We start from the raw sequence: 10,675 nt of genomic DNA, 5'->3' as shown, positions 1-10,675 counted from the left end.
AAAATGCTTATTTCATTACGCACAAGCTCTTCGTGCACAAGAAACTGACTAGCTCACCTTACGAGTCCAGATCATAACTGCAAGTGACGTCACTACCAGGAAGACATTAGATACAAAGTTCACACAATTGCTGGGTCCCAAACCGCCTACTTCCATACTATATAGTACGTAAAGTAGCGCTTTTTACGTACTATATAGTATGGAAGTAGGCGGTTTGGGATCCAGCATATATTTTGCTCAATGCAAAAAAAAAGCTCACTGACAGATGAACAAGAGATATTATTCACATATGTTACCAACAAAAGAAGAAAAAAATACAGAAAATTGAGGACTTTTAAAAAATTTGAAATTCTTAAAATATGACAGATTTAGTTTATAAAGGGCCCATTTTTGTGTATATGGTAATTTCCTAATACAATAAATAACTGTATAATATATTGTTTATTATTTGGCAAACTTTCTCTCTCAAAATAAAAATAAAAAACACATCAAATACACAAATCTCTACCACAGGACCCAATTGTCTACAAACATAATTTTTCACATCTTCCCAAAAAAGTACTGAGTAGATACAATAATTAAACAGATGCAAAATTGTTTCATTTTCCTGACCACAGAATTCAAAAGCATAAGAAATATTACGTTTACATCTTTCCAAAATATATTTTTGTTTTAAGGATAAATTCTGTGTAGAACTTAGTAAGACACCTCTTTAATTATATAACTGACACAAAACGTTTCCATTTTTTATCCCAGTATATACTACCAAATAAGGAAGACAAAACAAAGGGTATTTCTTATTGTATTATTGCCACTTTTTTTAAATTAGAATTTTTGAGATTTCGGACGCAGCCAGTGTATGTAGATAAAAACGCCTCATTCTAAGGTAATTAAAACATACAGATCATTGTGTGCAAGGTCTTTACACACCAATATAGTTATGTATATTAAATTGCATTTCTGTCAAGAGATCCTTCTAAAAGTTATACAAGGCACCTAAATTCACAAACACAGCAACATCAAAACACCAACAAAATACATTCATACTGTATATTACATTGATTTACACTAAGTCTTTCTGATATATAATGAATGACTCATACACAGAACTACGTATGTGATATTTATTTCATCTTATATTATTTCAAACTACATCAGTAATAAAAGTAAGAAATTCTTAAAAAAGCAATTAAAGCATATACAAAACAATGTGATAATTTTCAATGGCAGTAAGTAGGTGGTACGAGTGATTTGAAGCTTTTCAGGCTTTAATAATATTCACATATCAAACACTGCCCATCATAATCTTTCTCTTTTTGGTAAAGCATGTTGGAGTTTATTTTCTAGTCCTGCATGTTCTTTGAATGAGGAGATCAGACAACGTAAAACTCAAATCAAATTATTTAATAAATCTCAAATGAAGTATTACAGACCTCTGGGTCACAGTTTTCCTGTCAATTATATAAAAAGAAATGCAAGTCTGCCGACAGCTAACTGTAACAACTCGACAAATCCTCTAATTCAAATATTTATGTGAGTTGAGTTGGGGTCAGAAAGTTATACAAAGTCCCTTTGCAGAAATAGCTGTAGTGGGCTGTGCAAGTCCTGTTTATGCAAAACATGAGCTTTAAAAGTAAAATGTTATAAGCCCTATGCAATGGATTCATATATAAGCTTTGATCATGCACAGCATATAAGACTATCAATCATAAGCATAACTACTTTCAATACTATGTGGTAAAATGCTAAATTTTCTTCTTTTTCCTTCAAGCATCAGTGCAATTGCATAGACTAGATAAACTATAATTTAAAAATAACAAGAATAAGCCATTTAAAACACTTGTAACAAGAAAACTTAAACTGTAATATTGCAACAGTCAAACATTGATATAAAACAACTATGTGTGTACCAAAAGACATTGCATGACTTCATGTCTTGCTTTGAAACAATGCAGCATTGTATAGAAAAGTGCTATATAAATAAAGTTGACTTGAAATGAGTCACATTAGTGCGCTACAGTAACAAATCTTTCTATAAGATGACATTTAAATACTTGATAAACAGATAGCAATTCAGAAGTAGCACTTAAACCAAAGCACTGCGTGATCATGATGCATTTTAAGATAAGTAAAATCTTTCAAATAATACTCATATATCGTGGACAGCAACTCCATTTGAAATCGGTCCTTCCACAATAACTTCAGTCATGGCAGGTTCCTGAAAGAAAACACAGAACCAGTTACAAGGTAAAAAGGTAAGGGACTGTTAATCTAAATATGTTATTTTAAATCATATATTATAAAAGGCTCGTTCTGGTTCTTCTTTCTGATTGGTTGAAACACGTTCTATGCCGTGATAAAATACCCCGGTAAACCCACGGTTCAGACCGTATTACATAAGTAGCACTGCGCCACTGTTGCCGTGTACTGATTTATGAAAATAAACACCACAGTCTTTAATCATATTTTTTTTCTACAATTGCACAATTATGGCGATATCCAGATAAATGTAAATAAATATTGTTGAATCATCTCGTCGATAAAGAGAAAACGTTGTCTGAGAAGTTTCCAACTCAAGTTCATACGTCTGCTATTATCCACTAGATAGCGATCTTACCCAACTTAAACACTGACGCATTCACTCAACACTGAAAACACAGCGTGTAAGTTTTGATGGCTTTGAATCTGATCTCATACAAAAGTTCTTCACAAAAATGGAATTATCTCCACTTTTAGCTGAAAATTTGAGAGGTGATAAGAAAACAAATGACGGTATGATGAAACTTTTTTTTTTAAAGCGGAGCATCTGTTTTTTAATTTGATATTTTATGTTTATTAAAAGAAGATAATTTTTCTGTAAGTCATTCAACTAAAACTTGGTGGCAGCTTAAAAAAAAACTCTGACAGGGAAAGAGTTAAGCATGCTTCCAAGCATTTGATCATCACTTCAACAGTTGCACGATATAATTAGATAAATGTTGATTTATAAAAATAAACACAGTCTTTAATCATATTTTCATTGTGTCTTTGCTACATCTGTGTTGGTTGGGAACTTGCGCTCTCCGCTCTATTGCAGCCACACTTGATTCTGAGGAACTACTTTGTTCGGCGGAAGAGTAATATTTGTACTAATATAATTACAACTTATTTGTGTTTTATTTTATGAAATCCTGCTATGCTTATGAAGTAACAGTTTTATAAAAGCAATAAACCCCACGAAGCAGTGTTACAGTGCATTTTATAACAGCTAAGGGGGTTTTAGGCACTTCGCTTCACGTCATGCCTAACAACACCCCTTATGCAGGGTTTACACCAAACGCGTTTTGGGCGTCAAAATCGCGTCTACCGCGCCTAGTTTGGCGCTTGAACACTTTGAATGCATTCGCGCGTGTAGAGCGGGGTAGACGCGCGGAAAAGCAAGCATTTGACGCGCGTCCGAGGCAAAATCCGCTTCTTGTGGGAGGGGCAACTGCTGTGCGAGTGTCTGTTTGCAAGATGACTGATGTTGATTGTGCATTTATCAAGAGAGTTACCAGTTTGTATTGGGTAACCTTACTATAGGGGGTAAATAAACGGCGCGGGTCGAATAAACGTCACTTGACTCAAAAGTGAAGTGTGTATTACAACGTACCAGGTTGCCAAAAGTCCTTACTGACACTCTTCCAAGCGAGGTCCTTTTTATTCCTGTCTCTTAATAGAAATAACAACTTGTGTCATATAGCTCCGAGTGACTGCTTGAGTGAGTGACTCCGGGCGGGGCTGCCACCACAGCAGCAGGCAGGCTCCTGATTGGTTAACGCGGCGTGAAATTCCGCCAAAGTTCAAATTTTTCAACTCGGGCGTCAGCCGCAAATTCGCGTGAAACGCAAAATGCACAATAGCACCATTCGCGCATACCGCGCACAACGCTCAATTCGCGCCTTTCGCGCGAGCTTCACGCGCGAATGAGGCGGAAACGCGTCTTCCGCTCCGCGCCGAACGCCTCTCCCGCGCCGCGGGACCTCCTGACGCGCGTCAACGCGTCTGCACATTGACTTAACATTGAAATCACTCGCGCTTCACGCCTCTAGCGCGGTTGGTGTAAATGCACCATTAGCTGTTATAAAATGCACTGGTAAGCCACTGCTTCTTGGGGTTTATTGCTTTAATAACATTTACATATAAAAGCATTAAAAACATACTTGGATAAAACATAGGGTACACACACACACACACACACACACACACACACACACACACACACACACACACACACACACAATACCTTACCATATTATTGTTTGTGTTATTCATTGGTTTCTTTTCTGCTTCTTGATCTGTAAAGTAATAAAAATATATGCAATAAAACCATCAATTGAAAAAATGTAAAAGACAAGTATTTGTTGTTGATGTGCTGTAGGTATAGGTGCTCATAACAGCTCTATACCGCCATCTTTCTGCAGTGTTGAGTTAGTTGAACTCAATCAGATTTCATCAAGGTTAACCAAAGTCTTTTATGAGTTATTTAAGTCTAACATGAGAATGATAACAAAACTCTTGCAGTAAAGAGGCTGTCAACAGTATCCAGTATCCTTGTTGTAATACTTACGGTCTTGTACTGTTTGTTTATTTGTCTTCCAGTATTTGACAGCTGCTACTACTGCTAGAATTAAGAACACAACCACCACTGCTGATAGGACAATCCAGCTGCTGGGACCTAGATATCATGAAACACAGATTTGTGTACGTAAATACAAATGTAATAAACTCAAACTTATATCCATTTTGTTTTAGTGTGCTTTTGTCTGATTATATTAATTAGATATTCTCTGGCATACGGGACTAGAAAACAACTAAAATAATAATTAAATAAAGCTGGTTATTATTATTGAACTGGAATAATATGTATTTCATGTAACATCACTCTTGCTTGACACTTTCAAAACATTACTACTGACATACCTAACTAAACTTCAATACATATCGGCTTACCTAGGTACAGAGAAATATGATTGTAGCAAAAGGAGAGAAAAACATGCAATGTCTATTTTCATCCCAGTTCCCTAGAAGGCCTTTTTCTTAACAAAATCTATATATAAAAAGAAAACAATGGTTTTAGCATTAATGCTTAATATTAGTATACACATGCATATATACATAGGTGGTGAAAAAAAATCTCAATCACAGATTTAAGAATACTTCAAAGACAACATATTATATACATAAAAGCATTACATCATATAAAGTCTTTCATATTGATGGTAAACACTATTTGCAACAAATCAGTGCTGTACACACATTTATTTTAAAGGTGCAGTGTGTAAATTTTAGTGGCATCTAGTGGTAAGGTTGCAAATTGCAACCAACGGCTCAGTCCACTGCTCACCCCTCGCTTTTGAAAAGCATAGAGAAGCTACGGTAGCCGCCACCGGAAAAACATGTCATCGTTGGAGACAACTTAGTAAAAAAAACGTTTGTCCGTTAATGGCTTCTGTAGAAACATGGCGGCACAAAATGGCGACATTTTTATTTACTATCACATTTAAAATATGTACACTATACAATAATAAAAAAACATTGAGTACTAAAGCCAATGTTGATATTTGAAATCACCTAAACAAACACGCCCCTACCCCACACTCTAAAAAAAATCTTTTAAAAAACGGACAAAGTACTGTGTAAATATGAAGGAATTTTCCGTATTTATGTTTTACAGGCATTTATCTGTTTTTTTTAATAACATGTTGCATTATGGGTACAACGCAACAACTCCTGCTGCAATCTTTCACTTTTGCCTCTCTATCACCATCTCTGTTTGAAACCTAAAATTACAACTTGCTTGCAGAGTTATTTTCTAACATGGATGATGTTTAACTTCTAAACAAATGCTGTCAGAACAAGATACAAATGCTCAACTATTTCAGCATCAACAAATGTGATTTAGTAGACAAATCTTCTTTTTGACGTGACGTTTAAGTCAAATGGATATTTACCACAACATTTATCACATTAAATCTCCAGTTTGTGTTTCTTTCAGATTCATTTGAAGTCACCACTATGGTGATTAGTGTTCCCTTTAGTTAGGCTTTTGTCCCTTGACCTTCACAGAACTGACTCTGCTCTTTTACCATTACAACAGTGTTTGTGCTTCTCGCAATTACAACTTGTTTGTTGCTTGAGGAAGGAGAATTGTCTATGATGTCAAAATAGCAAATAAGTTGTTTTTATGTTATACTGCCTAACATTTAAATATGAAATGATAAAATAAGAATAATGAACTGAAATGTATAAAAGTGACACTCTATGCTGATCTAAAAACACACTGCATTGAATAAGATGGCTGCAAATGTGTCAGCTGTGTAGTGATGGAAATTTTCGTTCATTTAGGTGACTCGTTCATTTTCAGTTCGTTCACCAAAATGATTCGTTCAGACTCGTTCACTGATTCGTTCAGTGACCATTTCTTAATTTTACATAAATACGCCAATAGGTGGCGAAGATGTGTGTCATTATGTGTTATAAGACAATGAAAGACTTTTTGCAAAAACTCATTAGTTTTTAATAAAGCTCAAATTGTGAAATACTAAGCATAATTTTATCAAGCTACAGAATATATTAAGACACACGTACATTTATAGTACATCTAATCTGGATTTGTTGTAAATAAAGACTCCCGTGCATGTCTCCTCTGGTTCAGTCAGTCATCAGATCCTCGTTCACGAATCATATAATTTCGGTCATGTCGTTCAAGAATTCGTTCAGACGCAGATGACTGATTTAAGTTCAGTGAAAGGGTGGATTAAACTATATATATAAAACTATATTAAACAGAAATACCACATTTTTCAACAGTAATTACCTTGATTATCATTTGTATTAAGGTAAATAGTCCGCCTAAACATGCATGGCTACTATAACTTTACTAAAATAAAACCACATGATTCTTTCACAAGATTGTTTACGTTGCACTCGCTTTCTATACGATCCCTCTCATTCATTAGGTTGTAACTTGTACCAGTCATTCAGTTTGTTTAAGAACGCGATCTCTCTCTCGTTCGTTCAGACTCAAAACAGCGGCTCGGTCAGTGAAGGGCGTATTCATTCAGTACGTTGAGCCAATCATATGCTCGGCCACAGCTTATACTCGATTGCCATTGGCTCGTAGTTTTGTCACTCTTTGAAGGCGGAAAGAAAGCCGCGCTTCATTTGTCCGTGCTCCTCAAGAAGGGAGGGAAATTGCAGTGAACGAGAAATATGAGTCAATGGATGGCGTGAACGGGAATGATTCGTTCACCTAAAAGATTCGTTCAAAAAGAACGATTCGTTCACGAACGTAACATCACTACAGCTGTGGTTTTTGCTTCAGAGATATCAACACTTTGGATACAAATCTCAACAATGGTGACAGTAAATGTTAAGAGAGTTTTCTACAATCCTGGTACCCAGCATGCATTGCGGCATGAAGCTTTGTTGTTGATTGTCACCATTGTTGCGTTTCATAGGCAGATTGAAGTGTCCCTAAAGGTTACGGACAATGTTCTGTAAATCTACAGACATTTTTCTGTAAATCTACAGAATGTTTAGTTTTTGAATAAACGGAAATGTCTGTAAACATAACGGAAAAGGTACCGGTAATTTTCTGCCAGGACATTATCCGTTTTTTTACGGATAATTTTTTTAGAGTGCAATAGAATCTGGACCTTCTGTTGATAGACCTGTCCCACACATACGCAACCCGGCATATGATTTGATTTGATTGGCTATACGTGTGTTTTGGTAGTCGGCCCGTCTTCTTTTCCAAAGCGTTTTTCAAACGTCGTGGACTCCGCCTTTAAATTGACTATTGCTGCTATTACTTGACTATTAACAGAATTGAAGCCCTGCTGTAACTGTCACGTAAATATGAAAGTTAACTTTTATTTGGTTAACTATGTGTATTTATGTGTTTTTAAACGATTGTCATACAATTGCATAGCGGTCTGACCGTTCTGACTGGTGATCACGTGATGACAATGACAGTTGGGTGATTATCGCTCTCCACTTCCTGTGAAGTGATGTATCGATGTTTCCTGATTCCTTATGCCGTGCGCAGTGCCCTTCGAAATGAAAATGTTCGCTCCCTTCGGATTGGAATCTCACTTAAGATGGCAGAATGCCCTGTGAAGTCCACTTCGCAGTCCACTTACTTCATTTCCTACATTCATTCACTTCTTTTTACCCACAATGCATTCTGATTTTAAGGGTACATTCGATGCACACTCGTTCACTCATATTTCCCATGATGCAATGGGAAACGAACGCGTAACTTGAATCAGCTGAAGGATACTGACAGTAAACACCAAACATTTAGGTTTATACACTTTTGTTACTTCTTGTTGTCAGTTATTTTCTACTTTTTGAAAATAAACAAATGAAAAATAATTGCATTATCTTTTATTTAAATCTAATACAAATTTTTATGAAACAATAAATAAACAGCAGTAAATAAATATTATAAGCAGTTGTTTTGCTCTCTTTAGAATGACAAATGTGTAAGAAAATAAACTTTATCATTTCACAGCACAATCAATAAAGTCACACAGGTGTTTATGATGAATCTCTGCATGATATTTACGTCAGTGTCCGAAATCGCTCACTCATTTTCATTTGCTTCTTCCCCTTATAGTGGACTCAATTGTCATTCCCCATATAGGGAATAGTGAATGAGTGAACGGTTTCAGACACAGATAATGTCTCCAGATACATGTTGACGGCAAAGGGCGCGTCTACAAACAAACAACGCGCGCATACCCCCTCTCCCCGCCAAAAATGTTTTCTCATCGAATCTACACGATTCACGTGGGTCACCTTTCTCCCTTTTTTGGCTTCAAAACGGCGAATTTCGCCGAAAGGAATTTCCATGCCTGCTTATAGCTTACAGGTTACCTTCCTAAACAGGCTTGACTAAGACTTACCCTGTCTCAGGTTTAACATACCTATCATTTTTTGAAACGGAAAACTAATTTCAGCGTTAACACGTAACCACCCTTCTGAAACCGGCACTCAAATGTGAAAACGAAAGTAAACGCATCTTACCTTCCATAAGCTGTAAAAGCAAAAAAGAGAAATATAAATTCTTCATATTTATGTAGTTAGAATAAAATCCAAATGTATAATGTAAAGTTATAACGAATATGGTATATATATCGAACGTCACTTGACCAAACCAAACCGCAAAACACGATCGCTTCCGGTTCTGTGCTCATACAACGCCAGTGGTTATAGAACTTGACAAGAAGTGCTACACCAGCTAAGTATTCCTCGCTGCAGTCTGTAGTGCGGTGACATGCATTATGACGTGACGTAAGTCTTCAGTGCGCATGCGCAGAGTGACGCATGGTATGTCTTTAATATTAATATCTAGCTAAAACTCATTTCTCATGAGATCCTATAGTGTTTTTAACCTGATTATTAAGAACTATAATTATGCCATAATATTATTTCATGTGGGTGTAAGTACACACATCTGAGTTACATATTCAAATAAATGCTCATATACATTTATATGCTCTGAGATTTATATTAAGGAAACACTACAAACATTTGAGAGTAGATTGGTAAATATAGTTTATAATTCACACACTTCACTGTCAGACAACTGTTGTTAGGTTATTTGTTTTTATAACCTTGATTAGCAAAATGTGCAGCAAACATACAAATCTTCAAACAATTAACATGTGTTCATGTCATAAGACCAAATCATGTTTATAGTCACATCTCTGACACAGGTAGGTGCCACTGTGGAGGCGGTTTCTGATTCAACTTCAACGTTTGCAAATCGATCATAATTTACACAAAGACCCTGCAACTTAAAAAATACCGATCACTTAATGTCACGAATTCAAACTTCAGGAGTTGTACTTTCTGATTTGAGTCGATGGCCGTTTCTCATTTCGAAAGGCTGCAGCCTCCGGAAGTCACATATGCAGGCTGCCTACGTCATCATGCCTGGTTTATTTAAGTTTACCGAGCATTACATTCGCAATTCATACTACAACAATTTACAATTAACTAAAAATAATAGTAAACCTAATAATTGTTAATATTATAAAATAAGAGAGTCTTGATGACGTATGCAGACTACAAATGCGACCTCCGTAGGCTGCAGCCTTCGGATTGAGAAATGGCCGCTGTGACAGCACAGCAGTTTTTATTCTTAAAGGGATAGTTCACCCAAAAATGAAAATTCAAAAAACTCATTATTTTCTCACTCTAATGTTGTTATAAACCTGTATAGATTTCTTTTTTATGATTTTTCCATTTTGGTGTAGCATTACTAAATATAAAAAATAATTTGAATAATGTTCAAGCTAATGTGCAAAAAAAGTAATTATTGGGTTAAAGAAGATGCTTTAAAGAACTTGTTCTGCAACAGCACAGACCATGTCCTAACTTGCAGACTGTCATGAGATGTTACCACAATAACCTTCAACCATCATCCAAAACTTTAACATTAAAGTATTGAAGTTTTTCTGTCCTGTAATCCAATAAGACTTTTTGTACTGCAGTGTTGAGTCACAAATTTCCACTTATAGCACCACTGCTCTTAAACAGCAGATGAAGTATACATTACACATACAATATGTCTCACACAGAAATCTAAAATGCTATTTTTAATGTCAAACCCATATATTAGCTATATATTATCTGTCATAAC

Source organism: Misgurnus anguillicaudatus, chromosome 23 (genome assembly GCF_027580225.2).
Source record: "Misgurnus anguillicaudatus chromosome 23, ASM2758022v2, whole genome shotgun sequence".
NCBI classification, from domain to species: domain Eukaryota; kingdom Metazoa; phylum Chordata; class Actinopteri; order Cypriniformes; family Cobitidae; genus Misgurnus; species Misgurnus anguillicaudatus.
Note: the sequence above shows the minus strand (reverse complement) of the source record.